The sequence below is a fragment of the Columba livia genome, chromosome 1 (genome assembly GCF_036013475.1).
Source record: "Columba livia isolate bColLiv1 breed racing homer chromosome 1, bColLiv1.pat.W.v2, whole genome shotgun sequence".
Lineage (NCBI taxonomy): Eukaryota > Metazoa > Chordata > Aves > Columbiformes > Columbidae > Columba > Columba livia.
This window is the reverse complement of record NC_088602.1, coordinates 109,745,055-109,756,336: the sequence shown is the minus strand read 5'-3', so window position 1 is coordinate 109,756,336 and position 11,282 is coordinate 109,745,055. Positions and strand designations below refer to the sequence as shown.

At 39.0% G+C, this 11,282-nt stretch overlaps 1 long non-coding RNA gene across 1 annotated transcript; it reads left to right on the top strand.

Moving 5' to 3' along the window:
• The first annotated feature begins 3,759 nt into the window (after positions 1–3,759).
• Positions 3,760–7,336, top strand: LOC135580129 (uncharacterized). Its single transcript, XR_010474374.1, has 2 exons — positions 3,760–3,860; positions 4,428–7,336. It is a non-coding gene; the product is annotated as an uncharacterized LOC135580129 (long non-coding RNA).
• Positions 7,337–11,282: the final 3,946 nt, after the last annotated feature.

Below are 11,282 nucleotides of genomic sequence, written 5' to 3'. Positions count from 1 at the left end.
TGACAGATGACAGACAAGCTGGCTGGGTGACAGTAGGCTTTCAGATGATTTCTGCAAAGAGGACAAGAACATCCATTTTTCTCCCACAACAAATACTCACTCCTACCTTTCCCTCAGCTCCTGCTTGGATCCTGCTTTGCCAGAAAAGGCAGCTTCATTCTTTCATTAAGTCCTTTCAGCGCCAGTCATCTGAGACAATTGAGCATAGGCATTAAGATAATTACAGCAAGAAGTTATTATATCCTGGCCAAGTCTTGTGCCATGCCTGCTCAATTTTTCTGAATACAAGTTTCTTGCAAAATTCATCCCCAGACCACACTATAAATACTGACCTGTGGTGAGGCTTCCCAGAGCCTTGATGTGGATCTGCTTGAGTCTTTTCCCTAAAGCAAGAAATTCCAGGGTAAAAAAGTCAAATGTGAAAGCTAGATTTATGAAAACAAAACACTTAAACCAAAAAAATGCCGAATTCAGAAGTTAAAATGGCTTGTAAACAAATCTTTGCCTTTCTACTCTGTTCATTAAGAGAGGGACTGATCTTACATTCTTGCTGTTAGTCCAGAATATTCGAGCAATACAAGTCATTCAGTCCCATCTAGGTTCTTAAGAAAATTCTTTTTTACTGTCCCATCCGAGACCTGACTGTCTGCTTTCTATTCATCTCAGCTGCAGATTGAATTCAGATTCAGGTCTCTGCTCTTGCCCTACTTATGTTAGATGTAATATAACCCAAGTATGGGCACCAGATGAGAAGCAGCCTGAACAAAATTACAGAAAGGAACAGTGTGCAGTAGGAAATAATATAATAGAAGACAGCGCATGGTAATAGCCTGGCATCTCAGTAAGGAGAAAAGGAACACCGGGGAAGTGGGGAAAGAGATCAAGAAGGCACTGAGCTCACTGTGAAACAGCATGGGCAGCACTGCACAGGAAAAGTGCATCAAGAGTTTTCCCTGCTGAGCTTTGACCAAAAGCAGTTTGTAGCTGTGAGTGAAGAAATTGGCACCTTCTGTTGGACTGCCCTAGTGTGCAGGAAAATACTGAGTTGCACACACTGCTTCTGGGGCACTTGACTCTACCATCCACGTCTTTACCCAAGAGAAATAACCTAGAAGACCCCATAGCTTCATTAACCAACTGGGTCAAAACGAAGTAATAATATGCATAAAGTAACAGTTAGGTTTTGGCAGTATTTAATGTATTCACTCCATGAAAGGTTTGTGTAATAATTCTGATTAATACAAATTAATCAAATTTTAAGGAGGTTGTCAGCTGTCCTCCCCCTAAAAAGCAGAATGATTAATGATGGCAAAATTATAACAAGAAGGTAATAATAGCTTGCACTTAGCTTTTTAAATTGTAAGGAACTTTACAAACATGCACTAATTGATTTAAAGCCTCTGTTTATCCTGTGGTGTGAACATTGAAAGTGTGAGACAAATGCTTTAACCAGAGAAAGAGTGAAATTAATCATGCTCCCCACTGAAATCACTGTCCACTTCTGTATTAGAAAGGAGAGTATTAGACTCTAAAGCAGTTGATATTAGAGAGTAGATCTTTCAGCTGCTGTGGACCCAGAGGAAACCACACTGTTTATACCAAAGCTGATGTGATGTTGATGTGGTGATGATGATGATGATGTGATAGTGATGATGTTTCCTACTGTTTGCAACAAAGACATCTTCCTTTGCCTTGTGTGCCTTTAAATCATACTCAGGTGTGGAGAAACTGGACTCTCATCAAATACAGTAGCGCTCTAACACGGATGGCTAGCATGCTTCTAGTGCCCTCACTCATGAGGTCACATCTGAAGTGAAATATTAGTCCCCGTGTGCAGGGATGTGAGATTTAAACTCAGCCTTCGCTTGCTAAAAGCACTCATTTTCTGGAAGAGAAGCCTAGCTGTCCCCAACAAATCTTCTTTACAGCAAGGGAAAGGAGGTAGCAGCACAGCTTAAGGGAAAGCTCCGTAATTTCTACACTTGAATAGTCTAAGTGTGGGTACATCTTTTGATCTTCAACTCTGTAAATTAAGATAACTGGTATTTTTTTTCATAGGGAGGTATTAACACTGTCAGATTACTTGGCAGTTCTTGCTCCACTTGTGTTTATCTTTTGTAAAGGTCGTGTCCCTGCTTGCACTGGAGTTTGCAATGGAGGTTGCTAGCAAAAAGGCTTTTTTGTGCAGAAATGTAAAGGACTTTAGAAAGGAACATAACGCTAAAATGACCGCTGCAGACATTTCACTGGGCTTGCATGCTTAAAATTGTTCTTGGTCAAAAAGCAATGTTTTCAGATTCTCTTCTGAATGTTTGGGGTGTTTGGTTGGTTGGTTGTTTTTTACCACATTTGACATCACAGTAACAGAAGACAAAGTAACTGTAAATACTTCTTCAAAGACAAAATAAGGTGACCTTAAAAAGTGGAGCACCGGCAAACACAGCACAGAGGCACTTGGACTGCTTCAGCATGGAGGCGGATGGTATCAGAAGCAGCGCAGCTGTGTTGCACTGCTGGGCTGAGCTACAGAAACCTGCCTGGCAATTTTCAGCTGTGTTGTCTCAATGTCCAAGCTGATACGCATGCACAGAGCAATGCAACACCATGGGAACTGCCCAGCTGCAGTGAGCTTGGAGATCTCTGCATAGCACTTGTTATGTGGTGTGAGCATCAGGAGGAATGAACTTTTGTGGTACATGAAGGCCACATAGATAGATAGCAAAATATACACTGTATTTGGACACAGACTTTCAAAGGCATGTTGCTGCATGGGGTACTAATTGATATTTATTAAACTAGGCAAGGTTCATGCCCAGATGACTATAAGCATTTGAGTGAGCAGCATCACTTCAGTTTTGCCCACTTGTGTAATCCAGCTGATTATCTTCTGTGAACTCAATCCCTCCAGAGGCACTGCTGCTGTAGGAGAAAGGAGAGATGTGTGCTGTGTGTGTGACAGTGCTGATATGAAATCTGTATTGCACACTTAGATTGGTACTTGAGTCAATGTTTTCTAACCATTTTAACTTACAGTTTAGATCCAGATATTGACAAAAGAGTAAAAATCTGATGCGTCCTCGTGATGCTCCAAGAGAACAAGCAGACTAGGGGTGGTGGTCCAGTTTTCCTGTGTAACTTTTTTTTGGTACTTTGCCCAGGAAAAACAGACTGTAGTGAATACCTTAGTGTGAAGTGCTGATTGCTGCAGAAATGTCCGGAAGACCGTGAATGAGGTCAGCTTTCTGAAAGGCAGGTTTAACTGGCTGGGCACAGCCTTGCACCAGTGCAGTGATGCTTACTCTGCGACCCCAGCGTAGTGACCGTCATCCTCAGATGAGATAAGCTTAGTGACCATCGTCCCCAGATCTGCCTTGGGATCACACACACATCCAGCTGGTGTAAACATGCCATTACTTGGTTTTAGGTGAGCGTTGCCTACAACAGAAATGAACGTAAGCTACAAATAGCTGACATTCATCTTTGGCACACAGGAGGCCTTTTCAGCATCGTGGATTGGATCTGCTCAGCTGGTACGTGATAACTCATAAACTGTCTGGGCTCTGAGGAATCTGTGAATCCAGCTGTCCTGTGGGAGGGTAGATGAAGTGTCCTCCCTTGGCAGCTCCATGGTGGTCTCACAGGCAAATTCCTGCCTCTCAAGAACGCCTTGGGCTAATTTGTGAAGTAGAAAGCTGTTCCTCTACTGGGTGGTCCTTCGGAATGTCACTAGCATCCTGCCTTTTCCAGCACTAATCTTAAAAACTTCCTTCAGCAGCTCAAAGCATTTTCTGTTGCTGCGCTTCATCTCACCTGTCTATGTTCAGCCTGCTGCCCAAATCTGCCGCTTCTTCTGAACCTGAGTAAGTCTGGTGAGATTTTTTTCAAGTGTTTTCTCACCTCACTTTGTGCAATGGGTACAGAGCATAACACTTAAACCTAAAGCCCATATATAGTTTACTAGTTAACTCCCTGAATAACAGAATTTAACAACATGATTAACAAAAGAAGAAAGCACTAGCCCCAAAAGCTGGGGGATGACTGAAGAGAAAAGCTTCACTTTTCAGCAGTTGAGATTCTGTAGCATTTTTCAGAAGAAAAGGTCCATATCAGCCTGCAATTCATACTTCTGCTTTGGAAAGGCCCAGTCCAAACAGGCAAAACCAAGATTTGACTCTCCCCAGAGAAAAATGAGGAACAAACAGATTAAACGGGGCAGTAGGGTGCAAGAAAAAGACAGGAACATGGCTGAAATTTAAATGGAATATAATGTCTTGATCACAAAGCTGTCCTTTCTTTTCATACTGGGGGTTTACCTTTTTAAATGCTTTCTTGGAAAAACAAGCAAGAAAAGCTATGGCAGAATATGTGGGACTGTCATCACTGGCCTTTGTGCATACTAACCATTTTGCTTAACATTGTTCTTTCAGATATCACAACTGTGTCAGACGGCATTGGGGAAAATGTGCCTACTAAATCTGTCGCTGTCTCATGGGATATTTTTAGCAGAAGAAATTTTAATCACTCTAATCTCAGGAAAATAGTCCTGCAGGCAAAAAAAATTCTCATTTATCTAAGTATTAATTTCTACTGATGAGAGTCAGAGAACCATAAAATGAAACTTTTAGTTCTGAGTAAATTGAATTTGAAATTCAGGTTTAAAAAATGTTTTAAAGAAATGCTCAATATTTGGAAGGAACGAGGAGAAGGCACATGTGCTACGTGCTGCAGAAGCAAAGCTTACCTCAGTTTTCAGACAGATCTTCCAACCAGACTTCCCTTTCTTTAGAAGGCCTTGAGACCAAGCTGCTGGAGGCACCAGGCTGGATATACAGCTTCCTCACCATCAGTTCAAGGTTAAACACAACACCGAGAGCTTGACAGAAGTGGTTTGTATAAAAAACACCCTACCGAAAACTAGCCCCAAAGTGCTGGTGTTGTGTCAGAAAGCTTATGTACAAAGCACTCAGACAAAATACACCTTATAAAAATGTGTCGATATCTTATGTCTCCTTAATCAAGGCTCTTTGATGATATATTTGGACCTCTGAGTCAACAATAGTCTTTCCCCTTAAAAGGTTTGCTTCTCTCCTCCAGCCAGCCTCCTTCTTCACACCCTTGTATAGGTGCTTTTCTAAATGACTTCCACTATAAGTCTTCTTGCATGTTAATTACTGTAAGATGGATTCCTGAATGTTAATGATATTTCAATATATTAAATCTGTCAATAATTATGGTGGGGTTTTTTGCCTCACTCCTTTAGTGAGAATGATTTGCATTCAGTGCACTAAGTTCTAATGCTTGACAGCTGAAGCTCAATATTTTTTGTAGGTTCAGTCACTGAAAGCTTCTATTAATTTAGGCAGTCATTGAAAAAAAAAATCTCAAAGTAATAATATAAAGAACTAAGATCATATTCACTAGATACATCCACAGAGGAAAATCATGTTCTTCAGTGTATTTATGCATAAGTTTACCATTTATTTTATTTCCAATTCTCTGATGTTTTTTCTGTGGTTCTTATCAAACTTGTGACTCAGTGCTTCCTTAATGAATGTCTTTGAAGCTATAGTCACCTTTCTGCTGGTTTAGGGAATTTAAAATAAAGCTGCTTTGCTAGCAGCCTAGTAGCAGTGTTAAATGTGCATTTCCATTGCCACCACTTTTAATGGTCTATCCAGCCTTGTTCAAAGTGAGAGGAAGTTTTACATCTACTAGAAATTGAAGTGACTGGAAACAATTTATTGAGTCTTTATCCACTCAGCTTGTCCAATTCTTTCTTGACTGACTAGAAACTCATGATGAAAATCACTATCCAAGATTTTTGCTCCTGAATTTGAGTACCATTTCCATGAATGAGCTTACTGACCCTCAGCATTATGTTTTGACTCAGTCTTATACCTGATGCCTTTAAAAGCATCTCTGCATTTGCAGTATGTCACTTACTAGCAGTAAATGAAAGCACTATGACATAAAGAAGAAAATTGAGTATTTCAATTTGAGTATCTCAAAAAAGTAAACATCAAAAAGTTTTGACTCTGTCTTATACATAATGCTTTACATATGCTTTCTTGCTCTTCTGTGTGTATCATTCATTACTGATGAACAAAAGCACTACAACTTTGGAAAGAAAATTTAAGTCTCTAAAATACTAAGCTTGAAAAATGAAGATAGGATATCTCAGAGGTAATAATTACTGAGAATGGGAAACATAGTGTGGTAGGGTTGGAAGTATGGCTCAGAAGTGTTTGTACTTTTCCATTATGTAAGTCAAGGAAAATATTACCAACTGGAAGAATTATAAAGCAATGAAGCAAGTCTCCTTTCAAACAGCGTGTTTTATTTGAGTATGAGGATGCTCTGAGAAATTAAATTGCATATACCAGGACTTTTTGTGTACCTTAGTTACATCAAAACAACTGTGTAAATTTTTCATAAAGTGTCTGTTAGAAGATATGTATGTAATTAAAGCCTACCACTGGATTAGGGTGTTTGTATGGTAGGACCACCACTACCCAGCACTGCCCTCAGAGTTCAGTGTAATCAATTCTTGCCCATAATACCTTATAGTGACTATAAACTCTTTTAGGACAGGGCCTTTTTTTTTTTTTTAGTGCTTATACTTATGCTGAAAAAATATGGGTCTGATGCCTCTACAGGTTTCAACAACATAAATAGCTCTTGACACTGCTTTCAACAATATGGTTTAACTGAGAAACCACAGATGCATTGAAAGTATTTTAGCTTGTATTCTGAACTAAAAGAGTTCAAAAGGTGGGTTATGTGATAGTGTGTGTGGAAGGATAAGTTAAGGCAGCAAAATGGTGCTATCCAGTGCAGCCTCAGTACTGCAGCATTTATCTAAAATGATTTGAATGTACGACCAGCAAGGGAAAATCTGCTGTTACTGAGCCTGTTAGTTTTGAAAAAAGATGGAATTTGGCATGAGCCAGGCAAGAAGAACTGGCCTTGGGAAGTTTTAGTGAGCAAAAAAGAGTTGAAGTATTACATTTGGTTTCCTTTCTTCACCTTTGCAACCCCGTCCTGAGAGTCCTTGTGAACATGGAAGTAGTCACCTAATCTTCCATTGATTTTTTTTTATGTGTTACATCAGTATTTGCAGGTTGAGGGCTTAATGGATGAGGTCTGTACCTGTTATTAATTTGTCTCAAGAACTGAAAGTGAACGATAAGGATTTTTGCCATGAGTCTGTATAGATTGATGCATTTTTGCTGTTCATGTCAAAACAACTTGTAACAGAAATTCTTCTGCAATGCATAACAAGCATAAAACATTTTAATGTTGTCAACAATAAATAAAAATGAGTCTTACAACCTTATATTTCTGTGGACAGCAGTCAGATTACTAACTATATTTGCCAAGTGTCTCCTAGAGTTCCCTGCCAACATAGCACTTCTGCAGGAATGACAAGACTCTTACATTCAATAATAATTTGGAATCAGATAAGGATAAAATTACATAGAAATAAGGGATAGCAAAGACAGAGAAGGGTGAAAAACGGATGTGTTGTGTCTTATGATACTAGTACTTGATATGAAGGTGGCTGGATGGTCATTGCCTGACCATGGTACGATCAGTAGTGGCAGAAATGTACCAACAGATGCTGATCTCAGATCTGCTTGAGGAGCTACTGTCCCATGTTCCTAGAATGTCTCCTTCCAAGAGAGGCTGCAACATGATATTTGCCCAGGAAAGGAATGAGAAAAGAATAAGCAAGACGTTTAGGCCTCAGGAGAAAAAAATGTTTTGGACTAGCTTTGGGTAAAGGCTTGGGAACTGGCAACTTACCTTCTGCATTTTGTTGTCTAAAATAGTTTTTTATGCGCTTGCAGGAAATTGAGTAGTTCTGTGGTTTCTTATTAAAATTCTACAAGAAGGAACTAAAAAATACATTAAGATACCTTTAAACTAGATTGTAAATATCCATAGACCTATTAAAAACATGGTGAAAAGTTTTTCATAACATCAAATACAGGTACCCATGGAGATTTCTAATAGGAGAAATAGATTAACAAGTGTCATCCCCCCACCCTTTGAAATGCAGGAGATATTTAAGCCACTGCGGGTGGACAGAAACAACAAGCATAAAAATCCACTTGTGATATTTTTTGATTGTCTAATTATATGTCTACTGGTCTAGTGCCTAATTTATACTTCAAGTACGGTAATTTACCTTGTCAGGTGCTTCTTTGTGTTATGCATTTCACTGTGTGAAAATAATTACCATCATATACTTCTAAGGGAAATTACTGTTGTTGGACCTAAAATTTTCACAAGGTCTTTTCAGTCAGTCACCAGAGCCGGTCCCATTGCCCCTTGCACTGTGATACATTTTCAGAGACAGGAAAAAACCAATCTCTGAGTTACCCTTTACACATATACAATAATCTCTTTCTGTCCAAAATATTGCCATTCCTGGCAATAGGTCAGCAGTGAATCTGCTTGAAATATTTTCTTCCCAGCTTCTGGAGCACTGAAACACTGAGTCAGACTTCAGATAATTTCATAAATGACGTGGGCATCCCATGCTTTTTTCACTGTCCGTCTGCACAATGCCTATTTTATACCCACAATAGCTATCTGGAACATCCCTTTGTTACTTTGGAAACTTTCCTTTGCACACCCTGTTGGTATCTCCAGTCCAATGTGGAGAAGATTACACAGAAGCAAATGTTTATGAAAAAAAGATCTTAGCTGTTATAGCCACTGCTGTATTGCTCTAGGCATCAAACTGTCACACGCAACTAAACTCCCCTCTCTAGCTGTTTGTGGCTGGTCCACCACAGCACTTTTACCTTTGGGAGGTATCATGCCACAGCTCCCAAACAGGGAGAGGGACATACAGCTGGACCATAACACAAGCAATGCTTTAATCTCTTGCTGTTTGGATTATTGTTATTATACAGCATCCACTTCTGTCGCTTCATCCGTAATAGCACACATAGTTGCTGCTCCTGGTGACATCCACAGTCATAACTGTTTCTACCTCAACTGAGTGATGCCATAACCATTGATCTCAAATGGGTAACCCGACTGAGAGTTCATATCCTGCCCATCCAGTTCCCCAGGGTGTCATTCACCCCAGCATTCAGCCTATGTATCCTTGAAACTCGCCAAAACCCTAGTAAATGTCCAAATGTCTGCACCGCAGATTCTCTTTCTGTGGTCAGTTTGGATAGCTTGGATATGTCAACGTAACAATTTGACCTCCTACCTCTGACTAACTTGGAATGATTTGTTATTTGTGTGTTTGTTTACCTCCATTGTCTGGAAAAAAATACCTCTGCAAATGCAATTTGTAACGGGGAAGTTTTCCAAAACTCTTAGCAAGAAAATAGAGCAGGAATGAACGGCTCAAAATAGGTAGCCTGTGGTCTGGAGTTATTCCACTGAACAGTGGTGAACCTTTTACTGAACAGTAAGAATGTGCCACCCTGTTGTGTCAAACCAATGGTCCCTCTGGCCTCATTTGCTCAATAATCTGCAACAGAAAAAAAGCTAAATGTTAAGAATGAGGCAACATTTCTCAGATATTATCTTCCAGGTTCACAACAGTTCATAATCAAGTTTTTTTGCCTTCAAAATTACCTCTAACACTAAATTCTCCAGTTTAATGATTCATGATTTGGGGAAAACACTTCTGTTTGTTTGATTGTTTTATAATAGAACTCTTGCTAGTTCTTCAATTATGTCATTTTTCTGTTCTCCTCCTCTGTGCTATTGTGACTTTATGGAGTTCATAATATCATTGCTGAACTGTTTCTTTTCTAGGATTGAAGGGTACATTTTTATTTGCAACACACTTCATGAGGGTTTCTTGAGATGCTAAAATTGCAGTGAAGAGTGGATAAAAAATGACTTGGTTTACATCTTGTGCTTATAGCAGAAAAGATCTTTTACTATGAGCTGGTGGTACTATTCTAAAATACAGATTCTAAAGTATCCTTTAAGATTGGAATTAAACTATTGCAAGAGTCTTTCAGTGAGCTCCAGTAAGCATATTACAATGCATAAAAATGAGCACTTCAGCTCTTTTAACATTTTTGCCTTTATACTCTAGCAGTGTTTTTTCGAATCTGTCTATCTCAGAAAAGATTTTCTAGATAAATTACCAGCTTATGTGCATTTAACTATTAAAGCAAACAATGAAGTTCATTATTAGAGTGCATTTTAATTACTTTTTTTCAGCATTTTTACTGAAGTTTATGCAGTTAAGTGCTCAACAACTCTTTGGTAATACTATTGAGATATGCAATATGTGAGACTGTAACCTAGTATTATTTCACAGGCCTGAATAAATTTGTTTTATTGTTTAACATCTTAGAAAAGCCTTTGTTGTCTTAGGAAAAATATACACATCAGTAAACTGGTGAGCCTGCTGTTTTCCCATGGGTACATTGCTATGTGTTGGTAATTTTCAGGGAAAGCTGCTGATAGACTTAACATCTGTGAGTATACCATTACGTATGATATACTCACAAGCTTTTGTAATTAAATTCCACTGTTTGGTAGAAATGGGGTCAGATTTACCAAATGATGCAGCAGAACCTTGCAGTCAGGATTCAAGGGTTTAAATAACACAGCACTCTTTTGCAGATGTCTTCTGAAGAACAATTTGCTAGTTTTTAGTACTCTGTAGACCTTCCCTTGATGTAGATCAATTAGAACTGGTTGAATAATGAAGAAATAAAAAATTATTTCTGACCAAATATAATTAGCAATTAACATTACGCACATCATCCGCTTCTAAAACCAGATTGGGGCTGGTTGCGTGTTCCTGTATTTAGAATAAAAGCGACTAAGCTCTGTGTGATTTGATTCTGTTGACTATGCCAGAAATGTAAAATAGGAAACAAAAGCCATAAACCTCTGAATTCTAACCCCGGCATTTCCACAAGGTCTCTGCCCATTTTCTTAAAAGCCTCATGAATTTTGCATGTCCCATTTGTTATATGACCACTGTGAAATTATTGTGGACCCAGTTAAACACTCAGTGAAAACTTAGCTGGCTTCAGTGAACGTCTGTCCACATCTTTGTTTAGATGTCAAAAGATGGATTTAAGACACCCACAATTGAAATGTCAGCCTTTATGCCTGTGTTTCAATGCTGTTACCTATAAAATGGTGAGAATAAATTTAACCATTCCCGTGGGATTTTGGAAGGATTCATCAGGATGTGCTTGTAACACTGAAGAGCGCCGGTCCTACAAACATCTTCATCAGAAGTGTTTATCTTCACTGTTACTTAGCTCCAAAGAAATGAA